General features: G+C 50.3%; 1 protein-coding gene and 1 pseudogene across 3 annotated transcripts in view; one reads left to right on the top strand and one right to left on the bottom strand.

Annotated features, from left to right (window-relative positions):
• Positions 1 to 24,268, top strand: part of LOC140428417 (potassium voltage-gated channel subfamily B member 1-like) — a 514,844-nt gene that overhangs the window by 442,915 nt on the left and 47,661 nt on the right. The gene's annotated exons all lie outside the window — the stretch shown is intronic.
• LOC140428921 (U2 spliceosomal RNA) lies at positions 3,151 to 3,374 on the bottom strand (annotated as a pseudogene).

The following is a 24,268-nucleotide window of genomic DNA, read 5'->3' as shown; positions in this document are numbered from 1 at the left end:
TCGAGCTTGTTGTTGGAGCTACATTTGTCCAGGCAAGTGAAAAATATTCCATCACACTCCTAACTTGTGCCTTGGAAATGGTGGGCAGGCTTTGGGGAGTCAGATATTGTCCAGGTCTTGCTGCATTTGGACATCAACTTCAGTGTCAAAGGAGCCATGAATAGTGATGAACCTTGCGCAATCAACAGCGAACATCCTTGCTTCTGACCTTATAATAGAAGGAAGGGGAACTTGTAAATTTAAATTAAAAATGTGAAAACCAATAAAAACATTTGTAAAAAATGATAGAAGGAAAGTCATTGATGAAGCAGCTGAAGATGGTTGGGCTGAGAATAACTCCTGCTGAGTGACCCTGGCGGAACCTAAACTGACCTTCAGCAAAGCAGATTACTGCGGAATAATTGCTGTTTGATAGCTCTGTTGATGACCCCTTCCATCACTTTGCTGATGATCGCGAGTAGACTGATGGGGTAGTACTTGCCTGGGTTGGATTTGTACTGTTTCTTGTGGTAATAGATACCTGGGCAACTTTCCACATTTCTGGGTAGATGCCAGTTTTGTAGCTGTACTATAATTAAATAAACTGTTCCATGGTATTAAGCATTACTTTCGATGCAAACAAAATCAGCAACGGAATTGTAAAAGTCAAACTGTTAATCCTATATTGATTGTCCAAGTGGTTTAAGAAACAATGCTCACCATGGCAAAAAAGCATTTTGTGTGAGAAATTTGATTCATATGCACTGATTTTTTTAGGCACTCTGAGTGCCCTTACAATGCTAAAATTGCACCTGTGGCACACTTGTGGGACGAATCGCAAGGACAACATATCAGTGAGCGCACACAGCGGAAACTGGCCATATACAGGAAAGACAGATCATAACATCGAGCAGTGATGTCATTTTGAAGCTCACTGCTCCAGCTAATGTTCTCTCTTAACTTAGCACAGCTGAACGCGCATTCAGGTGCAGGATGAAACCACCGCCAGAGTGTGAAGCTAGTCGTGCACTTTGTAACATAAGGGGGAGGGATTCTCCGCCCCCCCCCCCCCTCCCCCCGGCCGGGCCGGAGAATTGTCAGGGGGCGACGTGAATCCCGCTCCCTCCGGCTGCCAAATTCTCCGCCGCCGGGGTTTTGGTGGGGGCGGGAATCGCGCCGGTCGGCTGCCTTTGGCAGCGGCCCGCCCACCCTCCCCCCGCCAATTCCCCGACCATCGATGCGCCTAGTGGCCGGCCGTTTTCGGCCGGTCCCGCCGGCGTAAATCAAACCAGGTCCGTACCAGCAGGATCTGGCTCTACGGGCGGCCTGCAGAGTCCTCGGGGAGGGGGGGGGACCTGCCCCGGGGGTGCCCACACGGTTGTCTGGCCCGCGATCGGGGCCCACCGATCCGCGGGCAGGCCTGTGCCGTGGGGGTATTCTTTCCCTCCTCGCCGGCTGCTGTCACCCTCCGCGATGGCCGGCGCGGAGAAGTACCCCCCAGGGCATGCACTGGGATGACACCAGCACAGGCTGGCGCTCCCGCACATGCGGCAACTCGCGCCGGCTGGCGGAGGTCCTTCAGCGCCGGTTGGCGCGGCGCCAAGCTCTTCCGCACCGGCTGGCACGACGCCAGCCCCGCCGGCATTGGCCTAGCCCCTGAAGGTACGGAGGATTCCGCCCCTTCCGTGCGGACCAACACCAGAGTGGTTCACGCCACTCCTCGGCACCGGTACTGCCCGCCCCGCCAGGTAGGGGAGAATCCCGCCCAAGGTATTTGAAGATGTATTCACCGAGTGTGGTGTAGGAGATATTGAAGGACCTTTTGCTGGCTTCTGTGCAAACTATTTGCTCCTTGACTTGGGTGCATTAATAAGTGTTCTCCTTGGAATGCAGAATGACCGGGAAGATGAACAGAAGCCACAGCAGAGTAGGACAAGTTATTGGAACCGCTGAAGATGGAGGGGGCCTCTCAACAGGAGGCCATATCTAAATTTCCTACCTGAACCTCGTGCAGAACATTGGCCTGGATTGACACCGAGTTGGGTTGACTCAGGGACTCTTTAAAATGGTGGATGGATCCCAATTCCAGTGTTCTCGGCCCTCTTCCTAGGCAGATTTTCAAGCATGTTTCTGTCAAAAACCCGCATCTGTTACTCTCGACCTGGCCATCTCCATTGTGGTGATAGGCATGATATTGGTCTTTTTGTATACCACAAACCAGTCCAGACCAAGTAGATTTAAGAAAACCTGATTTATCAACACACACCAGTACTTATAATATACACCAAGTCCCGACCGGGTCTGAACTGTCGGTACTTTCCCTGACCGACTTTATACAGAACTTAACTATGGATGATTTAGGATTCCCGCCCCTTTAGTGGGAGAGCTCGTATTCGACGAGACTCATGGAGAGATTGATTGCTCCAGCCCCATAGGCCTCGTGTCGGTTGTAATAGGCCTACTCTGAATGTGCCTGGCCAATCAACAGTGAGATTGGCATTGGAAATCATTGAAATGTGTAGACCTTATGAAGTTGGTGTGCTGTTTGCTTCACAGTAGATGGACGTGGGTTAAAATGCTCGCTAGAAGCCCTGTGCACCTTTCCAAAGGGCTTTCAAAATCATTTTTGCTGGAACCTTCCTCAAGGTTGCAGGAACTCTGATTTGAAGTTGGTAAAGGGATTTCAACCTTAGGTAAATGCAATTTAGTGGAGCTCACAGATTGAGTGGACTGCTTCACACAAAAAAGTAATGATTGATTAGCAACCCTATTATTGAGATAATGCGTATACAAGAAAAATACCCGATTCATTAATATAATTGTCCGACACAGATCCAGACTAGAAATATATCATTGTTGCTTTAAAATAAAACTCAAAACGTTTCCAGATCTTAAGCCCTCTTATTGTTGAAGAAATGCTTTCCATATCAAACAGTTGGAATACTTTTAAAACTGAAAGTAATAACATAAGCGTTCAGCTTTTGCTGTAGTTTAGAATTACCCATTTCAGGCACTGTAAAGGTCATCAGCAATGTCACAAAAATGTATTAATATTAGGTTACAACTGAACCTGCAACTGCCTGCTGCATTCAAATGATTGCACAGTCTTCTATATGCAAATAATCATTATTACTGGACCTACAACTGCTTAAAACAACAATATATGTTTTAAAATGTTATTCCTTTCTCAGGGTGACAAAGCCAATGTGCAGAGTGGACAGGACAAGCCCTTAATCCATCTCCTTGCTTGCTCCAAAAAACAATTCAAATTGAATCCAAATCATAGTCCCCACAAAAGGGACACACAAGACCCAAGCTGACAAGAACAGATATTATACCTGATTGCATCATGCTTGATCCTACGCTTGATCTTAGCCAAAATGCCAAGAAACGATGTACCATTCAATCTTCTTCAGCGATCACTCACTAACAAGTATCATTGTCCACCTAAGAAACTCCTTGTTACTGGTCATATGTTCTGTGGATCCTTGTATGGCTTATGAGTCCGTTCCCAGAGCCACAGATTTAACCGCACACTTGACAGGTGTTCCCGGGAGGTGGGATCGGTCCTTGCATCTCTAGATCACTCGTGTTCCTTTCTTAGCCTCTTGGCATCCACTTGTCGTCGGGTGTCCTCAGCGAATCAGGAAGTTCCTCCAAGTAGGTCTCTTCCGAGCAAGGGTCTCCCAGGTGTTGATGTCTATGTTACACTTCTTGAAGTAAACCTTCAGGGTGCCTGCAAAGTGCTTCCTTTGTACTCTTCTTGTTTAGGAGCCTTTCTTGAGATGAGCAAAGAAGATTTGCTTTGGCAGTCGGGACTCTGACACTAAGCACATGGCCGGCCCAGTAGAGTTGATTTCGAATGATCATGGCCTCAATGTTGGTGCTCTTGGATCCTTCAAGGACGCTGGTACATCTGTCCTCCTAGCTGATATGAAGAATCCATCTCAGACAGCGTTGATGACACCTCTCCAGGGTCTTGATGTGGCGTCTGTATGTAGTGACGACTGCCTTGTAAACAAGGATCATGGGGCGTCATTCTCCGACCCCCCGCCGGGTCCACGCCGGTTGGCGGGACCCCCCGCTCAATTCTCCGGCCCGGATGGGCCGAAGTCCCGCCCAGAAATTGCCTGTCCCGCCGGCGTAAATCAAAGCTGGTATTTACCGGCGGGTCCAGGCGGCATGGGCGGGCTCCGGGGTCCTGGGGGGGGCGCGGGGCGATCTGACCCAGGGGGTGCCCCCACGGTGGCCTGGCCCACGATCGGGGCCCACCGATCCGCGGGCGGGCCTGTGCCATGGGGGCACTCTTTCCCTTCCGCCTCCGCCACGGCCTCCACCATGGCGGAGGCGGAAGAGACTCTCCCCACTGCGCATGCACGGGAAACTGTCGGCGGCCGCTGACGCTCCCGCGCATGCGCCGCATTTCCGCGCCAGCTGGCGGGGCAACAAACGCCATTTCCGCGCCAGCTGGCGGGGCAACAAACGCCGTTTCCGCCAGCTGGCGGGGCGGAAATCCCTCCGGCGCCGGCCTAGCCCCTCAATGTTGGGGCTCGGCCCCCAAAGATGCGGAGCATTCCGCACCTTTGGGGCGGTGCGATGCCCGTCTGATTGGCGCCGTTTTTGGCGCCAGTCGGCGGACATCGCGCCGTTGGGGGAGAATTTCGCCCCTGGTGTCAGAACGAATTTTACAGTCGTCAAAGGCTCTCATTTCTAGGCATCCAAAGGAAGCACCTGTGGATTGGATATGATGTTGGATCTCCATATCGATGTCAGCCTTAAATGAGAGGTTGGCTCCCCCGATAAGGGAAATGTTACACACTTGGTAGATTTTCTCCATTGATCTTGATGGAGGGAAAGACCAGATCTTGCCCTGGGGAGGTTGTTAAAGGACTTGAGTCTTCTTGAGTTAAGGCTGAGACCGAATCTTCGATATGCTTCTGTGACGTTGTCAAGCATGGCTTGGAGATTCTCTTCTGAGTGTGGAGATGGCGATGTCATCCACATACTGAAGCTAAATGAGCAATGTTAGTGTTATTTTCTTCATGGTTTTCAACCGGTTGAGGTTTAAACATTTTCCATCCATCCTGTATACAATATCCACTCCACGAGGAAGCTTGTTCTTGACAAGGTGAAGGATGGTGGCGATGAAGATGGAGAAAAATGTGAGGGTGGTGACACATCAATGCTTGATTCCAGTCTTAACCTCGAAGGTTTTTGTCTTAATTCCATTGGTGTGGACTGTCACCGACATTTTGCCATGGAGGAGTCGGAGAATGTTTTGAATTTCTCTGGACAGCCGAGTTTTGACAAGGTCTTCCATAGCACTTCTCGATTGACTGAGTCAATAGTTTTGATCAGATCAATGAAGACCATGTAGAGTGATTGATGTTGCTCCTGGCATTTCTCCTGACTGGCACGGCGCGATTCCCGCCCCCACCAAAAAACCAGTGTGGGAGAATTTGGCAGGCGGCGGGGCAGGATTCACGCCGCGCCCCGGCGATTCTCCGGCACGGCGGAGTGGTCGGAGAATCCCACCCAAGGTGCTTGACAGAGGGTAGGTCCAGTTCCAGTGGCGACGGAACCTCGATGACTGGGGAGCTCGCTACTGGTGTAGCCTTCATCCGCCATCGCAGTTGTTGATCCATATGAGTGTTCTCCGCCTGGTTCGCCATTCAGAACTTGTTTTGGATTGCATTTCGTCTGGTTCCTCCCTTCCGACCTTACCATAGTGGGTGACCCTACCAGGACTTTAAGACTCTGATGGCATCGCTCTCTGGATCAAAGGAACGTTCAAGCCTCTCCACCACGGCAAGGTGGCAATCCAAGGAAAGGATCTTTCAGTACCCTACCTCTAAATAGACATGTTAGACATGATAGATGAGAATTTCCACTATTAAAACCCTTCCCCCCACACTTCCCTCACATATTTTGCTCCAGGTATCTCATTCCAAATTGCCTCATTAATGGCCTCACCGTAGCCTTATATACAGATGGGAAATATACAGTCAATGGCAAAACCTTTAAGAGTATTTATAGTCAGAGGGATCTGGGGGGTACAGGTCACTGAAAGAGGTAACGCAGGTGGAGAAGGTGGGCAAGAAGGCATACGGCATGCTTGCCTTTGTCGGCTGGGGCATTGAGTCTAAATGTTGACAGGTCATGTTGCAGCTTTATACAACCTTGGTTAGGCTGCACTTGGAATATAGTGTTCAATTCTGGTCACCACACTAGCAGGAGGATGTGGAGGCTTTGGAGAGGGTACACAAAATAATTATCAGGATGTTGCCTGGTCCTCCATACCAGGCAACATATGAGGAGCGATGAGGAGAGGTTCGAGAAACTTGGTTTGTTCTCACTGGAACGACAGAGGTTGAGTCTATAAGATTATGAGAGGCATGGACAGAGTGGATAGTCAGAAGCTTTTTCACAGGGTAAAAGAGCCAATTACAAGGGGGCATAGGTTTAAGTTGCGAGGGGCAAGGTTTAAAGGAGATGTACGAGGCAAGATTTTTACGCAGAGGGTGTTGGAGCATGCAGCTCGCTGCTAGGGGAGGTAGTGGAAGCAGATTCGATAGTGACTTTTAAGGGGCACTTTGACAAATACATAAATAGGAAGGGAATAGAGGGATATGGTCCCCGGAAGGATAGGGGTTTTTCGTTCAGACGGGCAGCATGGTCGGTGCGGGCGTGGAGGGCAGAAGGGCCTGCTACTGTGCTGTAATTTTCTTTGTTCTTACATGGTGGTACAGTGGTTAGCACTGCTACCTCACAGCACCAGGGACTGAGGTTCAATTCCAGCCTTGAGTCACTGTCTGTGTGGAGTTTGCACTTTCTCCCTGTGTACCATGTGCACCGGTTTCCTCCCACAGACCAAAGACATTTTTTAGGTGGATTGGCTATGCTAAATTCCCTCTCAGTATCCAGGGATGCACAGGTTAATTTATGGGGATAGGACAGGGTGACGAGCGAGTGGACATGACGAGTAGAGTGCTCATTCGAAGGGTCAGTACAGACTCGATGGGACTTCTGCACTACAGGGATTCTGTGATTCAATTCTATGATTAACATGCATTGTAACAATGTCAAATAGTACAGAGAGAAGGGAGTTTGAATGCTAATATGTAATTATTGTTGGGGTAGATGGCTACTCATATTCGTACTGTAGGATCTATCGGTGACCATATTGACTAGTTATTTAACCAGGGTTACTTATGCAGCTTTTTTTCCAGATGGTTGATGAGCAGGCTGATTCCCACGGAAGGAAGAAAATTAAATTGGCCGGTGTGTTATCTTGCTGCCCCTGGTCAAATTATTGAAATTCTTGCAACACTGATCTGTAGCCCAGGAGATGAGGGTCTTCACACCCAGCGCTAGTAATTGTTGCTTTAAAATGAAAGGCTTTAGTTCGGAGGTCAGTCCAACGGGATTGAGGCTCTTTTCAGCAGAGTCAAGAAGTGATTTGGTAGAAGTTATTAAAATTACAAATTTTGATTAGGATAATCAGAAAAACACTATTTCCACTTGTATGTGTGTGAGTAGCTAGGGGCATACATTTATCATCAACAGAACAAAGGCAAAGATTAGGAAAATTTGTTTTTACAAGCTAGTTGTTCGGACACAGAGGGACACGTGGACTGTGCAGTACCTGGGGCGGGATTCTCCGTCAGCGGGAGGGATCTTCCCCTTCACCTGCAGCGCACTCATGCCCCCCGGAGTTCCCAACGGCGTGGGGGTGGGCACAATGGGAAACAGCATTGGCCGAGTGCCGGGACAACGTATCCCGCTGCGGCAGGGGCGCTCCGCACCAGAAGGGCAGGACGGAGAATCTCACCCCTGTTTTTTAAACACCACGTGGCCAGCAAACACTTGAAAATGAGGTCCAATATGTCCGTGAACCAGTGTGCAGGGCGCTAATTTGGTAAAGACATTTGTGCTAATAACCACAGGCAGCAGGTAATGTAGGCAGATTATGACCGTCAATCAATGCACAACACCAAATTGACACCAGCGCTGCCTTTATGTGGCACTAGCCACTTATTTTATCAGATCCCCCACTGCCAAGCGCATCCAATGACCAGCGCAAGTAGCACTAACTGCACACAGCAATTATTTAAAACAAAAGGCAACACCAATTTAATGTGCATCATACAAAGTAATGAATGAGTCTGGGTTAATCGTGTATCACAAACCCCGGGCACGATTCAGCATACTTGAGTTAAAGTCCACTCAAGTGATTTCCACTGAGATCGGGGTGTCATTTTGGAAGGCTGCCACGATCCCCCCCCCCCAATATTTGACCCCCGCCTCAGTTCTCTACCCCCCCCCAACCTTATGAAGGCTCCTGGGAATCCGTCTCAACCTAACAAGGCCACATGGGGCCTGACCCTTGGCGGTGCCAAACAGGCACCCTCGCAGTACCCATGCCATATGGCTCACTTAAATATGCTGATCTGGATCATGCTCAGTGAGGGCGAGATCCAGAGTGCGATGTCTCGCGAGATTCTGTTGAATCTCACGTGACGTTTCGAGCATTGTGAACCTTGCAAGAGGCCTATCGCGAGATTCAAAGTCCTCATCCTGACACCAAGTCGGGAGTAATGAGGCTGCTGAATTGTGCCCCAATGTCCATTTTTGGGATAAGCCAATTTAGCCCCCATCTTTTGTCAATTTAAGCTGATTCATCTTTATGAGCGTGTTTTAACTCTTGTCTGGCCTTTTTAATTTTCCACAACAGAACAATGCTTCATCCTTGTCTGCAAACATATTAATGGGGATCACAAAAAAAAATGTTAATGGCCATTAACAGGAAATAATGCAGAAAAGAAAAACATTTGGGGGCAGTATCTTCCTGGCCCAAGAGTGGCAGGCTTGGAGATGAGTGGGGACAAGAAAAATGGGAGAGATCATGATGGGATGGCTCCCCAAAGCATTCCTGCCCCAGAGGTAGGCAGGGTTGTAAATCAGTTGCCCATTGAATGGATGTGGTCAGTAAATTTAAGTAATTAAGGCCCCAATTAAAGCATATGCACATAACAAATAGGAGCAGGAGTAGGCCATTCGGCCCTTCATCCCCACACCGCCATTCAATACGATCATTGGTGATATTCTACCTCAACACCACTTTCCTGCACTATCCCGTATCCCTTGATGTTTTTAATATTCAGAAATCTATCAGTCTCAGCCTCGAATAACAACAACTGAGACTCCACAGCCCTCTGGGATAGAGAATTCCAAATATTGACCACCCTCTGAGTGAAGAAATTCCTCCTCACCTTGGTCCTAAAAGGCCTGCCCCTTTTTCTGAGACTATGTCCATTGGTTCTAGACCCCTCTTTCCCTGCAACCTCCCCCCACCAAGCCAAGAGAAGCATCCTTCCTGCATCTACCCTGTCATGCGATGTAAGAATGTTGTATGTTTGAATGAGGCTCCATTGTCCAAAGGCAGGGTGCTGGAAAAGGCCACATTCCCAGCCAGAAAATATGGATCTATATTTATTGCCTCTATGTTTGTTGCTGAGCTCAATCTATGCTGTATTTCCTTAAGTGCAATCAGGTCATTATGGATATTTTTAAAAGCTCAGTTTAGAATCGATTCTGATTTTAACCAGCTGCAATCAGTACATGTTGGGGGGTGGGGAGTGGGGGGGAGAGGGGAGAGGGGGGGGGGGGGGGGGGGGGGGGGGGGGAGGGCCTGATGTTACAGAATTTATGATTGATCCGAAATCAAAAGAAAAATATTGAAGTAACCAAGAATAAGCTGGTGAATTTGAGACCCAGAAACATAATTCCCAAGGTCGGCAAGCCCTATATTCACTCTGCAGTTTCAACGAGAGAGAAGAAAGCAGTATTATTTTAGAAGCTGTGCAAAGTACGTTTGGTTAAAAACTATTCAGAAAGAAAATGAATAAGAGCTTGCATTCATAAAGCACATTTTCACATCGCCAGGATGTCTCAAAACATTGCACATGGAATAAATTACTTTGTCACTGGCGCTTTATAGGCAAATAAAGCAGCCATTTTGTTTGGACTAAGATCCTAAAAACAGAATATTCACCACCCTCTGAGTGAAGAAATTCCTCCTCAACTTGGTCCTAAAAGGCCTGCCCCTTATTCTGAGACTGGGATTCACCGACCCTCCGCACCGAAATCGCGCTCGGCGCGGGGGCGGAGAATTACCCAAAATAAGCCCCACACTGGCAATCGATTCTCCGGCGACTGGAGAATCGCCGCCATTCGCGCGCACGATCGACGCGGCACCGGTCAGGGGCCTTTGAAAAAATCCCCCCCCCGGCAATTCTCCACGCCCAACGGGCTTAGTGCCCGCCGAGTCCCGCTGGCACGGTTCCAATGTGGTTCCACCAGGTGGGAACCCGGAGTCGCAGCTGATGGGTGCGTTATGGTGGGGGGGGCATGGGGATCGGACACCGGGGGGGGAGGCCTCGACGACGGGCAGGCCCGCGATTGGGGGCCCCGCCGGCAGCCAGAGATGCAGGACGCATGCCGGAGGCCTGCTAGCCCCCTGGAGAACGGGGAATCACCCCGGACTTTCGAGGAAAAAGTCCGAAGTGATTCTCGCCTGTTTTCCAGCGGGCGTGGGGACTTAGTCACCCAAAGGGAGAAACCCGCCCCAGATAAATGACCATTGAAACTGTCTTTGTTGGTGGCGAAGAAATCAGAAATCATTGGGCCTATAACCCAATGGGGCAGCACGGTAGCACAATTGGATAGCACTGTGGCTTCACAGCGCCAGGGTTCCAGGTTCAATTCCCTGCCGGGCCACTGTCTGTGCGGAGTCTGCACGTTCTCCCCGTGTGTGCGTGAGTTTCCTCCGGGTGCTCTGGTTTCCTCCCACAGTCCAAAGATGTACGGATTAGGTGGATTGGCCATGCTAAATTGCCCTGAGTATCGAAAAAGGTTAAGTGGGGCTACTGGGTTACGGGGATAGGGCGGAGGTGTGGGCATGGGTAGGGTGCTCTTGCCAAGGCCGGTGCAGACTCGATGGGCCATATGGCCTCCTCCAGCACTGTAAATTCTATGAGTCTATGATAGCCCCACTCAAAAGACCATTCCATATGCCCTGAACTGACCCCAAAAGCCCAAAGATTGGAAATTAGTATTTAGATTGTATTATAACATATTCAAAATAAGGACAAATATGTCAGGTAAATCAAATTCAACAAAATAAGAGTAAAGTAAAAGGACTGTCGACAATTGTATAACACTCAATTTATGTCCTGAAGGCCCTTACTTCAGCTATGGCAAACAAGAATGTCATGAACTGAAATTGTTCTGGATACTATAAAGACGGACACCAAATTATCAGACACCCAGAGGCCACATTCCGACTACGACTAAACACGTTTCTGTTTTTCTTCTTTAGTTCAATCAAATTACACCAGTAGTGCACTGAGAAAAATAAATAAATTGTTTTCAGACAATTTTGTGTCAAAATCATGTTATAAAGGACTGCAATCTGGGACTTAAACAAAGTTTAATTTTCTCTTGCAAGACTAAAGTTTAGAGATTCAGATTGACTGCAGTACCTACACGCAAACAGAATGAAAATATCTTTACTATCCAAATGGGGCTATTGTCAAATATAGCAGTTGGAACCATAATACTAAGTATTGTTTCAAATAGGAACTCATTAATCCTTCGAAGGTTTGAACACACTTGTACATTACCGATTTAATTGACATGTCACAGCAGAGGCATCAAATAAAGCATTGCCAAGAATTTCCTCAAGGCTGCTTCTTCATTGCTGATGTGACTTTGGTGAAAGTGTGGTAGTAACCCTCATTTATGCACATAAATTAGGCTCCCCTACAAAGAGGTTGTAGTGTAGGTAGCATGAGCAGCTTCGTGGAAATTTCTGCTGAGGATAAAATGATATTGAATGATTTTTCATTATCGTAGAGAATACACGCCACAGGAGGAAACCACATAGTCCAACTTGTTTAACCTGCAACTAGCTCTTCTATTGGAGCAATCTAATTAAATCATTTTCTTGGCTGTTCCCCCATCCTTTTAACATCCACAGTTTCAAACTGATGGATGTTTACTACATTAGTTGCTGCATTGTGTATTATTTATTCTCTGGGTGAAGAGATTTAATTCAATAGGAATACAAACGAGGAAAACATTGGATTGGATTGCATTGGATTTGTTTATTGTCACGTGTACCGAGGTATTTTTCTGCGAGCAGCTCAACAGATCATTAAGTACATGGGAAGAAAAGGGAAGAAAAGAAAATACATAATAGAGCAACACAAGGTATACAATGTAACTACATAAACACCGGCATCGGATGAAGCATACAGGGTGTATGTAGTGTGAATGAGGTCAGTCCACAAGAGGGTCATTTAGGAGTCTGGTAACAGCGAGGAAGAAGCTGTTTTTGAGTCTGTCCGTGCGTGTTCTCAGACTTCTGTATCTCCTGCCCGATGGAAGAAGTTGGAAGAGTGAGTAAGCCGGGTGGGAGGGGATCTTTGATTATGCTGCCCGCTTTCCCCAGGCAGCGGGAGATGTAAATGGAGTCAATGGATGGGAGGCAGGTACGTGTGATGGACTGGGTGGTGTTCACGACTCTCTGAAGTTTCTTGCGGTCCTGGGCCGAGCAGTTCCCATACCAGGCTGTGATGCAGTTTTCTATGGTGCATCTTTAAAAGTTGGTAAGGGTTAATGTGGACATGCCAAATTTCCTTAGTTTCCTGAGGAAGTATAGGCGCTGTTGTGCTTTCTTGGTGGTAGCGTCGACGTGGGTGGACCAGGACAGATTTTTGGAGATGTGCACCCCTCGGAATTTGAAACTGCTAACCATCTCCACCTCGGCCCCGTTGATGCTGACAGGGGTGTGTACAGTACTTTGCTTCCTGAAGTCAATGACGAGCTCTTTAGTTTTGCTGGCATAGAGGGAGAGATTGTTGTCACTGCTCCACTCCACTAGGTTCTCTATCTCCCTCCTGTATTTCTGACTCGTCGTGATTCGAGATCCGGCCCCACTATGGTCGTATCATCAGCAAACTTGTAGATGGAGTTGGAACCAAATTTTGCCACACAGTCGTGTTGTGTACAGGGAGTAGAGTACGGGGCTAAGTACGCAGCCTTGTGGGGCCCTGGTATTGAGGCCTATTGTGGAGGAGGTGTTGTTGTTCATTCTTACTGATTGTGGTATGTTGGTCAGAAAATCGAGGATCCAGTTGCAGAGTGGGGAGCCAAGTCCTAGGTTTTGGAGCTTTGATAAGAGCTTGGCTGGGATTTTGGTGTTGAAGGGCGGAGCTGTAGTTTATAAATAGGAGTCTGATGTAGGAGTCCTTGTTGTCGAGATGCTCTAGGGATGTGTGTAGGGCCAGGGAAATGGTGTCCTGCTGTGGACCCGGTTGCGACGGTATGCGAATTGCAGTAGATCAAGGTGTTCTGGGAGTATGGAGGTGTTGCGCTTCATGATCAACCTCTCGAAGCACTTCATTACAACTGAAGTCAGGGGCCACCGGACGGTAGTCATTGAGGCACGTTGCCTGGTTCTTCTTTGGGACCAGTATAATGGTGGTCTTCTTGAAGCAGATGGTGACCTCGGAGTGGAGGAGGGACAGGTTAAAGATGTCCGCGAATACCTCTGCCAGCTGGTCCGCACAGGCTTTGAGTGCACGACCAGGGATCCCGTCCGGGGCCCATCGCCTTCCAAGGGTTCACTTTCAGGAAGGCCGATCTGACTTCGGAAAGCTGTGATGGTGGGTATGGGTGAGTTATGGGCTGCTGGGGCACTCGACAGCGGATTGTTGGCTACCTGCCAGGTAGGAGGGGTTATTGGGTTACGGGGATAGGGTAGAAGTGAGGGCTTAAGTGGATCGGTGCAGGACTCAATGGGCTGAATGGCCTCCTTCTGAAATGTATGTTCTATGTTCTATATGTTGGTTAATCTATGATTTTAAAAGGAAAGGAATGTTGGGCGGGATTCTCCGTCTCGTCGCACCCGGGATTCTCCGTTTCGCCAGCCGGCCAATGTGGTTTTCCATTGTGGGCAGCCCCACGCCATCGGGAGATTCGCGGGCCCGCCGGCGCAACGGAGACTCCCGACAGCCCGTTATCTTCAGTGTAATCCACAAACCATTATTTTTGCTGCTAAAGATTGATCTGTTCCCCTGTAAGGCCACAGAATTCTCATTGTGATAAAATAAACAGAATCTGAGGTCAATGAGAGTTTACTGAAGTGAGTAAAGTGTACAGGTGGATGTCAATCAGCTAATGGCTGCAGTTTAGGTCACAAGTAACAAAGCGTTTGAAATATCTGGGAGGGAGAAATTCAACTCAGTTGTCTGTTTTGTGCCGGAAAAGCAGGTCGTGGGACGTTGAAAGTTGGGCTGGGGATGGAAGGGCTGTTAATGGACAGGCTGCTCACCCACCCAAAATAGATATAAGGTCACTTGGCACATCGGAGATCTTTTATTCCAGGACACCAGTGTGAGGTTCAGGTACAAGTGAGCAAAGCTTGCCCCCCCCACCCCCCACCCCCATCCCCCCCCCCCCACCCCCCCCACCCCCCCCACCCCCCCCACCCCCCCACCCCCCCCACCCCCCCACCCCCCCACCCCACCCCCCCACCCCCCCCACACCCCCCCACCCCCCCACCCCCCCCACCCCCCCCCACCCCCCCCAACCCCCCACCCCCCCACCCACCCCCCCCACCCCCCCCCCCACCCCCCCCACCCCCCCACCCCCCCACCCCCCGCACACAGGCGTTTAAAAAAAATCTTCATGGGATATGGGTGTCGCAGACTGGGCCAGTATTTATTGCCCATCCATAATTGCCTTTGAGGGGGCAGTTAAGAGTCACATGTAGGCCAGAACAGGTAAGGGTGGTAGATTTCCTTCCAGAAAGGACATTAGTGAACCAGATGGTGTTTTTTTTTACAACAATCAACATTGGTTTCATGGTCATCATTAGACTATTAATTCATGATTTTTATTGAATTCAAATTTCACCGTCTGCAGTGGCGGGACTTGAACCTGGGTCCCCTGAACAATACTCTGGGTCTCTAGTTTACTAGTTCAGTGACAATACCACAATGCCACCGCCTCCCCAGACTGTAACTGGTTGGACCTGATTTTGAGTGGACTGATCAACAGTCCTTAAAGATATCGCTGGATGGTGCTGAAAAATTGACAGCAAGGCAATTTCAAATGCAAATGCACCCTCTGGGCCTAGAAAAACAATGTGAGCGACATCCACAAAGTATTGCTCTCTCCCTTCCCACCCCTCAACTATTCTGCTACGCTTCCCCCCACTTTACCAGGATTTACCTACATACTGGCTCAGCACTGCAACTAGGGTTGACAACTGTGATTAAATATCTTCCTGAAGGTTTCAACACATGACTCACCCCCCACAGTCCAGCCATTAGTCAACCAACATATCCACTCTTGCGACAAACAGCCTTCTCACGCCAGTTGGAAAGCGAAAAGACTCACCGCCCAATTGGATGATGCTTGACTGCCGACCAAACAGCTATTTCCTGCCAATTCCAATATTTCCACAAAAATGTTCAAGGAAAATGAAAAATAAACCCCAGGACACATGATTTTCCAATCCCACCGAAGCCAACAGACCTATTGCTGATCCGTCAAATTTTCCATCCCACCCGCAATGATTCCTGCAGCGGGCAGGACCAGAAAGTCCTGCCCAGAGGATGTCCGGTTGCGGCTATGCCTGGGTAGGTCGCACGGTCGGCAGCTCCCGCCGGGAACGGACTTTTGGGCCCTTTTAAGGAGCTCCAGCAGCACTTGGACGACGATTCCCGGTGTGGGAAGGAAGCAGTGAGGTTCCCCCAGCACTGTATGGAGTGGACCAGGAGCGGAGCGGTCAAAATAGTGGCACTAAAGAAGAGAGGAGAATGGGTGCAAAAAAGCAAGATGGCGGCGGGCGGGGACCAGGCAGCATGGGCTCAGTGGTCTCAGGAGCAGCAGGAGTTTTTGAGAAGCTGCTTTGCGGAATTGAAAGCAGAGATGTTGGCCCCTATGAAGGCGTCGATTGAAAGGCTGGTGGAGACCCAGAAGATGCAGGGGACGGCGATAAAGGAGGTGCAGCAGAAGGCCTCTGATAATGAGGATGAGAGCCTGGGCCTGGCTGTCAAAGTGCATAAAAAATGGCAGGAGAAGTTCGAGGACCTGGAGAATAGGTCGAGGAGGAAGAACCTGCGGATTCTGGGTTTCCCTGAGGGAGTGGAGGGGACGGATGCTGGGGCGTATGTGGCTACGATGCTGAATACGCTGATGGGCGGGGGAGTCTTCCCGAGGCCCCTGGAGCTGGATGGGGCGCACAGGGTCCTGGCAAGGAGGCCGAGGGCGAATAAGCTGCCGAGGGCCGTGGTGGTGAGGTTCCACCGCTTCACCGACAGGGAGTGTGTCCTGTGATGGGTGAAGAAGGAGCGGAGCAGTAGGTGGGAGAATGCCGAAATCCGCATCTATCAGGGCTGGAGTGCAGACCTGGCCAAGAAGCGGGCATGGTTCAAATGGGCCAAGGCGGTTCTCCACGGAAAGGGGGTGATGTTCGGGCTGTTACAGCCGGCGCTGCTGTGGGTCACGTATCAGGACCGTCACCACTATTTTGATACACCGGATGAGGCGTGGACTTTTATCAAAAATGAGAAGTTGGACTCAAATTAATGGTTTGTAGCATGTTATGGGGGAGGCTGGTGAGTGGGAGGGGGAGATGTTTTTTCTTTATGTGGGCTTGTTCGGGGAGGCTTGTCCCCCACGTTTTCTTGGTGTTGTGTGGTCCTGTGGTCCTGGGCCTTCGGGGATTGGGGTGAGGTTGCAGGTGGAAGGAGCTGAGCCACAGGGGGCGGGGTCGGCCCAGGCAGGGAGCGCGGGCTTGTTCCCGCGAAATGGTGGGGAGGGGCCTGAGGCTTGGGGCGGTATTGGCTTGGTGTCCACATCGGTTTATAGCCCCCGATCCGGCTGATCACGTGGAACGTGAGAGGCTTGAATCGGCCGGTCAAGAGGGCCCGGGTGTTTGTACACTTTAAGGGGCTAAAGGCAGACGTAGCCATGTTACAGGAGAGACGCACCTGAAGATCGCGGATCAGACCAGGCTGAGGAAGGGATGGGTGGGGCAGGTTTTTCGCTCTGGGCTGGACGCGAAAAACAGGGGGATCGCAATCCTGATGAGTAAGTGGGTGGCATTTGAGGCGGTGGGTATTGTGGCGGATTAAAGGGGTCGATATGTGATGGTGAGTGACAGGCTGCAGGGGGCCCGGGTGGTTATGGTGAATGTGTATGCCACAAACTGGGATGATGCAGGGTTCATGAAGCGGATGTTGAGTCGGATCCCGGATCTGGAGGCAGGTAATCTGATAATGGGGGGGACTTCAACACGGCACTGGACTCGGCACTAGATCGGTCTAGGTCGAAGTCGGGTAAGAGGCCGGCAGCGGCCAAGGTCCTTAGGGGGTTTATGGATCAGATCGGGGGAGTGGATCCGTGGAGGTTTGCCAGGCCAAGGGTGAGGGAGTTCTCCTTCTTCTCCCACGTGCACAAGGCCTACTCGCGGATAGACTTTTTTGTGGTAAGCAGGGCGCTGATCCCGAGAGTGGAGGGGGCGGAGTATTCGGCCATTGCGATTTCGGATCACGCGCCGCACTGGATGGAGCTGGAGTTGGGGGAGGAGAGGGGCCAGCGCCCGTTGTGGCGAATGGATGTGGGACTGCTGGAGGACGAGGAGGTTTGTGGGCGGGTTCGGGGGTGCATCCAAAGATATGTGGAGGCCAATGATAATGGGGAGGTGTCGGTGAGTGTGGTTTAGGAAGCGCTGAAGGCAGTGGTCGGGGGGTGCTAATTTCAATCAGGGCTCACAGGGAGAGGAGGGAGAGGATGGAGAGGGAGAGATTGGTGGGGGAGATACTGAAGGTGGATAGGAGATATGCGGAATCCCCCGAAGAGGGGCTGCTGAAGGAGCGCCGGAGCCTCCAAACGGAGTTTGACTTGCTGACAACGGGGAAAGCTGAGGCCCAGTAGCGGAGGGTACAGGGAGCAGTGTATGAGTATGGGGAAAAGGCGAGTCGGATGTCGGCGCATCAGCTGCGGAGGAGGGAGGCGGCTCGGGAGATTGGGGGAGTCAGAGATAGAGGGGGGAACACGGTGCGGAGTCCAGCAAAAATAAACAAGGTCTTTAGGGACTTTTATGGTAAATTGTACAAGTCAGAACCCCCGGGGGGGGGGGGGGGGATGCGGCAGTTCCTGGACCAACTGAGGTTCCCAAGGGTGGAGGAAGGGTGGGTAGAGTGTTTGGGGGCCCCGATTGAGATGGAGGAGTTCGTTAAGGGGTTAGGGAATATGCAGGCGGGCAAGGCCCCGGGGCCGGATGGGTTCCTGGTTGAGTTCGACAGGAAGTTCTCGGAGCTGTTGGGCCCGTTGTTGCTGAGAACCTTTAATGGGGCGAAGGAAAAGGGAATCCTTCACCCGTGGCAATGGACGCGGAGAAGTCCATTGTCACAGGCTTTGATCTCGCTTATCCTCCAGCGAGATAAGGACCCAATGCAGTGTGGCTCTTATAGGCCTATTTCGCTCCTCAATGTGGATGCCAAGCTGTTGGCAGAAATCTTGGCCACTAGGATTGAGGATTGTGTCCCGGGAGTGATACATGAGGACCAGACGGGGTTTGTGAAGGGCAGGCAGCTGAACACGAACCTACGGAGGCTCCTGTATGTGATTATGATGCCCTCGGAGGGGGGGGGGATGCAGAAGTGGTAGCGGCAATGGTCGCGGAGAAGGCCTTTGACCGGGTGGAGTGGGAGTACCTTTGGGAGGTGTTAGGCAGATTTGGGTTTGGGGAGGAGTTCATAGGGTGAGTTAAATTGCTGTACCAGGCCCCGGTGGCGAGTGTATCGACGAACCTGATAGAGGTCTACAAAATTATGAGGGGCATAGACAGAGTGGATAGTCAGAGGCTTTTCCCCGGGGTAGAGGGGTCAATTACTAGGGGGCATAGGTTTAAGGTGAGAGGGGCAAGGTTTAGAGTAGATGTACGAGGTAAGTTTTTTACGCAGAGGGTAGTGGGTGCCTGGAACTCGCTACCGGAGGAGGTGGTGGAAGCAGAGACGATAGTGACATTTAAGGGGCATCTTGACAAATACATGAATAGAATGGGAATAGAGGGATACGGACCCAGGAAGTGTAGAAGATTGTAGTTTAGTCGGGCAGCATGGTCGGCACGGGCTTGGAGGGCCGAAGGGCCTGTTCCTGTGCTGTACATTTCTTTGTTCTTTGTTCGTGTTGAACCGGCTGCAGTCAGGGTATTTTAGGTTGTACCGTGGAACGAGGCAGGGGTACCCTTTGTCCCCCCTGCTCTTTGCCCTGGCGATTGAGCCGCTGGCCATGGCATTGAGGGAGTCCAGAAACTGGAGGGGGTTGGGGCGGGGGGGGGGGGACGTGGAGGAGCACCGTGTCTCACTTTATGCGGATGAGCCGCTGCTGTACATTGCGGATCCGCTGGAGGGGATGGGGGAGGTCATGCAGACCCTGAGGGAGTTTGGAGACTTCTCGGGATATAAGCTCAACGTGGGGAAGAGCGAGCTGTTTGTGGTGCATGCGAGGGGCCAGGAAAAGAGGTTGGAGGAGCTGCCACTCAAGATGGTGGAGAGGAGTTTTCGGTATTTGGGTATCCAGGTGGCCAAGAGTTGGGGGGTCTTGCATAAGCTCAATCTGGCACGGCTGGTGGACCAGATAGAGGAGGACTTCAGGAGGTGGGACATGTTGCCACTCTCCCTGGCGGCTAGGGTGCAGTCCGTTAAGATGACATCCTCCCCAGGTTCCTGTTCGTCTTTCAGTGCCTGCCCATTCTCATCCCCAGGGCCTTCTTTAAGTGGGTAAACAGGAGCATTATGGGGTTTGTGTGGGCAAATAAGACCCCCCGAGGGTTAAGGGGCTGTTCTTGGAGCGCAGTCGGAGGTGGGGGGGGGGGGGGGGGGGGGGGATTGGCGCTGCCGAACCTGTGCAGCTATTACTGGGCAGCGAATGTGTCTATGATTCGGAAGTGTGTAATGGAGGAAGAGGCGGCGTCCTGTATAGGTACTAGCCTGGGGACACTGATGACGGCACGGTTGCCGCTACCGTCGACGCGGAATACCACGAGCCCGGTGGTGGCAGTGACATTGAGGATTTGGGGGCAGTGGAGACGGCATAGGTGGGAGGTAGAGGCCTCAGTCTGGGCTCCGGTACGGAACAACCATAGGTTCGTTCCAGGTAGGATAGATGGTGTGTTCCTAAGCTGGCACCGTGTGGGAATTAAAAGGACGTGGGATTTATTCATCGATGGGACTTTTGCCAGTCTGAGGGCGCTGGAGGAGAAATTTGGGTTACCTCCGGGAAATGCCTTTAGGTATATGCAGGTTCGGGCATTCGTGAAAAAGCAGGTAGGGGAATTCCCGCTGCTGCCTGCCCGGAGGATACAGGACAGGGTGGTTTCGAGCGTGTGGGTCGGGGAGGGTAAGGTCTCGGAGATATACGAGGAGCTGCAGGAGGCGGAGGAAGCCTTGGTGGAGGAGCTGAAGGGCAAGTGGGAGGTGGAGCTGGGTGAGGAGCTGGATGAGGGCCTTTGGGCTGACGCCCTGGGCAGGGTTAATTCCTCCTCATCTTGCGCCAGGCTCAGCCTGATCCAGTTTAAAGTGGTGCACAGGGCGCATATGACAGGGGCGAGATGAGTACGTTTTTTGGGGTAGAGGACAGGTGTGTGAGGTGTTCGGGGAGCCCAGCAAATGACGCCCATATGTTTTGGACACGACCAGCGCTTGCGGAATTTTGGAAGGGCTTCGCAAAGGCTATGTCCAAGGTCTTGGATACTCAGGTAAAACTGAGCTGGGGATAGCGATATTTGGGGTATCGGACGATCCGGGAGTGCAGGAGTCGAAAGAGGCCGGAGTTCTGGCCTTTGCCTCCTTGGTAGCCCGGAGAGGGCTCTTGTTAATGTGGAGGGACGCGAAGCCCCCAACCGTAGAGGCTTGGGTCAACAACATGGCGGGGTTCTTAGGTTGGAGAAGATAAAGTTTGCCTTGCGAGGGTTCTTGCAGGTGTTCTCCGGGCGGTGGCAACCGTTCCTTGACTTTCTTGCGGAACGTTAGGTGGAGGGCAGCAGCAGCAGCAGCAACCTGGGGCAGGGGGGGGGGCTGATTTCTTTTGCTTTTTGTAACGGGCGCATGCCCCACTTTGCTTTGAGGTGGGTGTTAAATTGTTAATCGTTTAGAGGGTTAAGTTGTTTTGTTTTGTTGGCAGATTGCCCTGTTTTCTTTGTATTATTTTTCTTTTTGGAGTGTTTTGTAAAAATTATCGAAAACGTTGAATAAAAACTTTTAAGAAAGTCCTGCCAATAATCTTTTTAATGTTTCAATTATTTTTATCCAGGGTTTTGTTTTATAAATTTAGAGTACCCAATTCATTTTTTCCAATTAAGGGGCAATTTAGCGTGGCCAATCTGCCTAGCCTGCACATTGTTGGGTTGTGGGGGCGAAACCCGCGCAAACACTAGGAGAGTGTGCAAACTCCGCACGGACAGTGACCCAGAGCTGGGATCGAACCTGGGACCTCGGCGCCATGAGGCAGCGTGCTAAACACTGCGCCATCGTGCTGCCCTTATTTTTGTCCATGGTTACACACAGCAGTGTCCTGGAGATTGATCTTCAATTCTTGGAGAGTCCAGGCCAATCCTGGAAGTTTCGCAACCCTATCTGGAACAAGTCATCAGGTCCCACAATTCAGTAAGAGTGGAATGCCTGTTTCATGAGGCCCTGCTGTGATGAATATAGAAATATTTTATATAGATTGTAATATGTATGTTGCAGTAATATTTTTTCCAATCCTGGTGTAACATGCAGGCAAGCTGTCTGCATAAGGTGCAATTAAGATACATAAAAGTGAGATCATCATTCATTACAACCATGTATGTGTTTATGAAGTGAAGCTTAATGGAATTTTGTTTTGCTTGCTGGAGATTCCCTGGAGAATAAATAATTGGAGGCATTGGGCACGATTTGGCAGACTTGAGTTAAGGTCCGCTGAATGGCGCATTTAGTGGGGTGTTTCTTGGCTGCTGTTGGGCTGAGAAACATTCCGCTATTTAACAACGCTGTGCCGGTTCTTTTGGCCTTGAGGAAGTTTCTCTGCGCCAAGCCCGCACTTCGAGGGATTGCCTCCTGGCGACCTTTGAAAGAATCAGTGGGCCATTTTGTCTGGCTGTCCTGATCGTCCCTTCCCTTCAGGTTCCCCCCCAACATTTTCAACTCCACCCCCCCTTATTGACTCAGCCTTGAGGATACCCAATGAACCTCCCCTCCACCCCCAGCCCGACCCTTGGCAGTGCCAACCTGGCACCTGTTAACTCTGGCACTGCCACCCAAGTCAGGCACTGCTGTTGAGTCCTGGGCTATAAGGCTCATTTTATTATGCTGATCTGGATCACACAGGCAGCAATGCTAACCACTGCGCCACCATGCTGCCGTCTTTAAACATTTTTACGGGTGAGCTAGATAGATTCTTGATTAACGAGGGATTGAAAGGTTATCGGTGATAGGCAGGAATGTGGGATTGAGTTTGCAAGCAGATCAGCCATGATCTTACTGAATGGGGGAGCAGGCTCAAGGGGCGAGTGGCCTACTCCTGTTCCTAATTCGTATGTCTGTATGTTCACTGGCAGGCAGTCAGTAACCAGAGGAATCAAATTTCGTATGATTTACTAATGAGCTAGAGAGATAAAGAACAAAGAACAATACAGCACAGAAACAGGCCCTTCGGCCCTCCACGCCTGTACCGGTCATAATACCACCCTTGGCCAAAACCCTCAACACTTCCTTGTGCCATATCCCTCCATACCCATCCTATCCATGTATTTGTTGTGATGCCTTTTGAACACCATTAATGTATCTCCTTCCACAACCTCCCCTGGCAACGCATTTCAGGCACTCACCACCCTCTGCGTAAAAAACCTGCCTCGCACATCTCCTCTAAACTTTGCCCCACAGACCTTAAACCTATGCCACCTGGTAACTGGCCCCTCTACCCTGGGAAAGAGTGCCTGTCCATCCACTCTATCCATGCCCCTCATAATCTTGTAGACCTCCATCAGGTCACCCCTCCTGTAGGCAACAGTTTTTAGATCCTAAATAATAAAAGTACTGTTGCTCAAGGAACGTTTATTTTATTATCAATGAACCTTTCTAAATGCAGAGAGTAAGAAGTCCATTCAAAAATATTGCAGCAGTTTTCTTATATGGCCTTTGTTATAAAGAGACGCTCTAAGGGCAAGTTAAGAAAAACTGGGAAAATCATTTAAAGCCCATTCGCAGGCAATATGACAGTAGTAAAGGTAAACTCCTCAGATCAATTAACTTGCTTGCCCTTTTTGTTAGCTGAATGATGCAAGTTGTAAGTCACCAAAAAGGAGGAGTTGGCTGGTGGGGTGAAGGAAATAATCAGAAAAAGGGAATTTGTTATTCAGACCTAAAGAAATGACGGAACGATTGCCAGTTTTATCTCCCTATTGTGGCAAATAAAGGCGGCACGGTAGCACAGTGGTGAGCACTGTTGCTTCACATCGCCAGGGTCCCAGGTTCGATTCCCGGCTTGGGTCACTGTCCGCACGTGCGGAGTTTGCATGTTCTCCCCGTGTCTGCGTGGGTTTCCTCCTGGTGCTCCCGTTTTCTCCCACAAGTCCCGAAAGACTGTGCTGTTAGGTGAATTGGACATTCTGAATTCTCCCTCAGTGTACCTGTCGTGTTGGGTGCTCTGCGCCACACACGAACCAACACGGTTGCGGAAGGTACAACTCAGTTTTATTACTAACAAGTAATAACATTTGTAAGCTGGTTGCTGTGGTTCGTTCATTACTCTCTAACCTGTGGACCAAACCCTAACACTATCTTGGAGAGGCACTCAGCACATGGTGAATGTCTGAGTGGCTTGCTGTGAGCTCTGTGCCCTGAGCTGTCTCCTGCTGGAATGAATCGGAAGTGTCATGTTCCCCTTTTTATAGTGTGTCTGCTCTTGCTTGTGATTGGCTGTGATGTTGTGTGTGTATTGATTGGTCCGTTGATCTGTCCATCAGTGTGTATGTGTGTTTGCACCATGATGTTTATCTGAATATCATGACATCTCCCCTTTTTTACAAGAATATGTGCCTATGTGGTAATAAATATAGATGTGTACTGAGTGCAACTGAATGTGTGTGTGTGCAATATCTACAACATGTACATGAGGCTAAACTATATACATTGGAAGGTGTCAGGTGCAACATAGCAACGAGGTT

The sequence above is a fragment of the Scyliorhinus torazame genome, chromosome 8, assembly GCF_047496885.1.
Source record: "Scyliorhinus torazame isolate Kashiwa2021f chromosome 8, sScyTor2.1, whole genome shotgun sequence".
Classification (NCBI taxonomy): Eukaryota; Metazoa; Chordata; class Chondrichthyes; order Carcharhiniformes; family Scyliorhinidae; genus Scyliorhinus; species Scyliorhinus torazame.
This window is presented reverse-complemented; position numbering and strand designations above follow the sequence as displayed.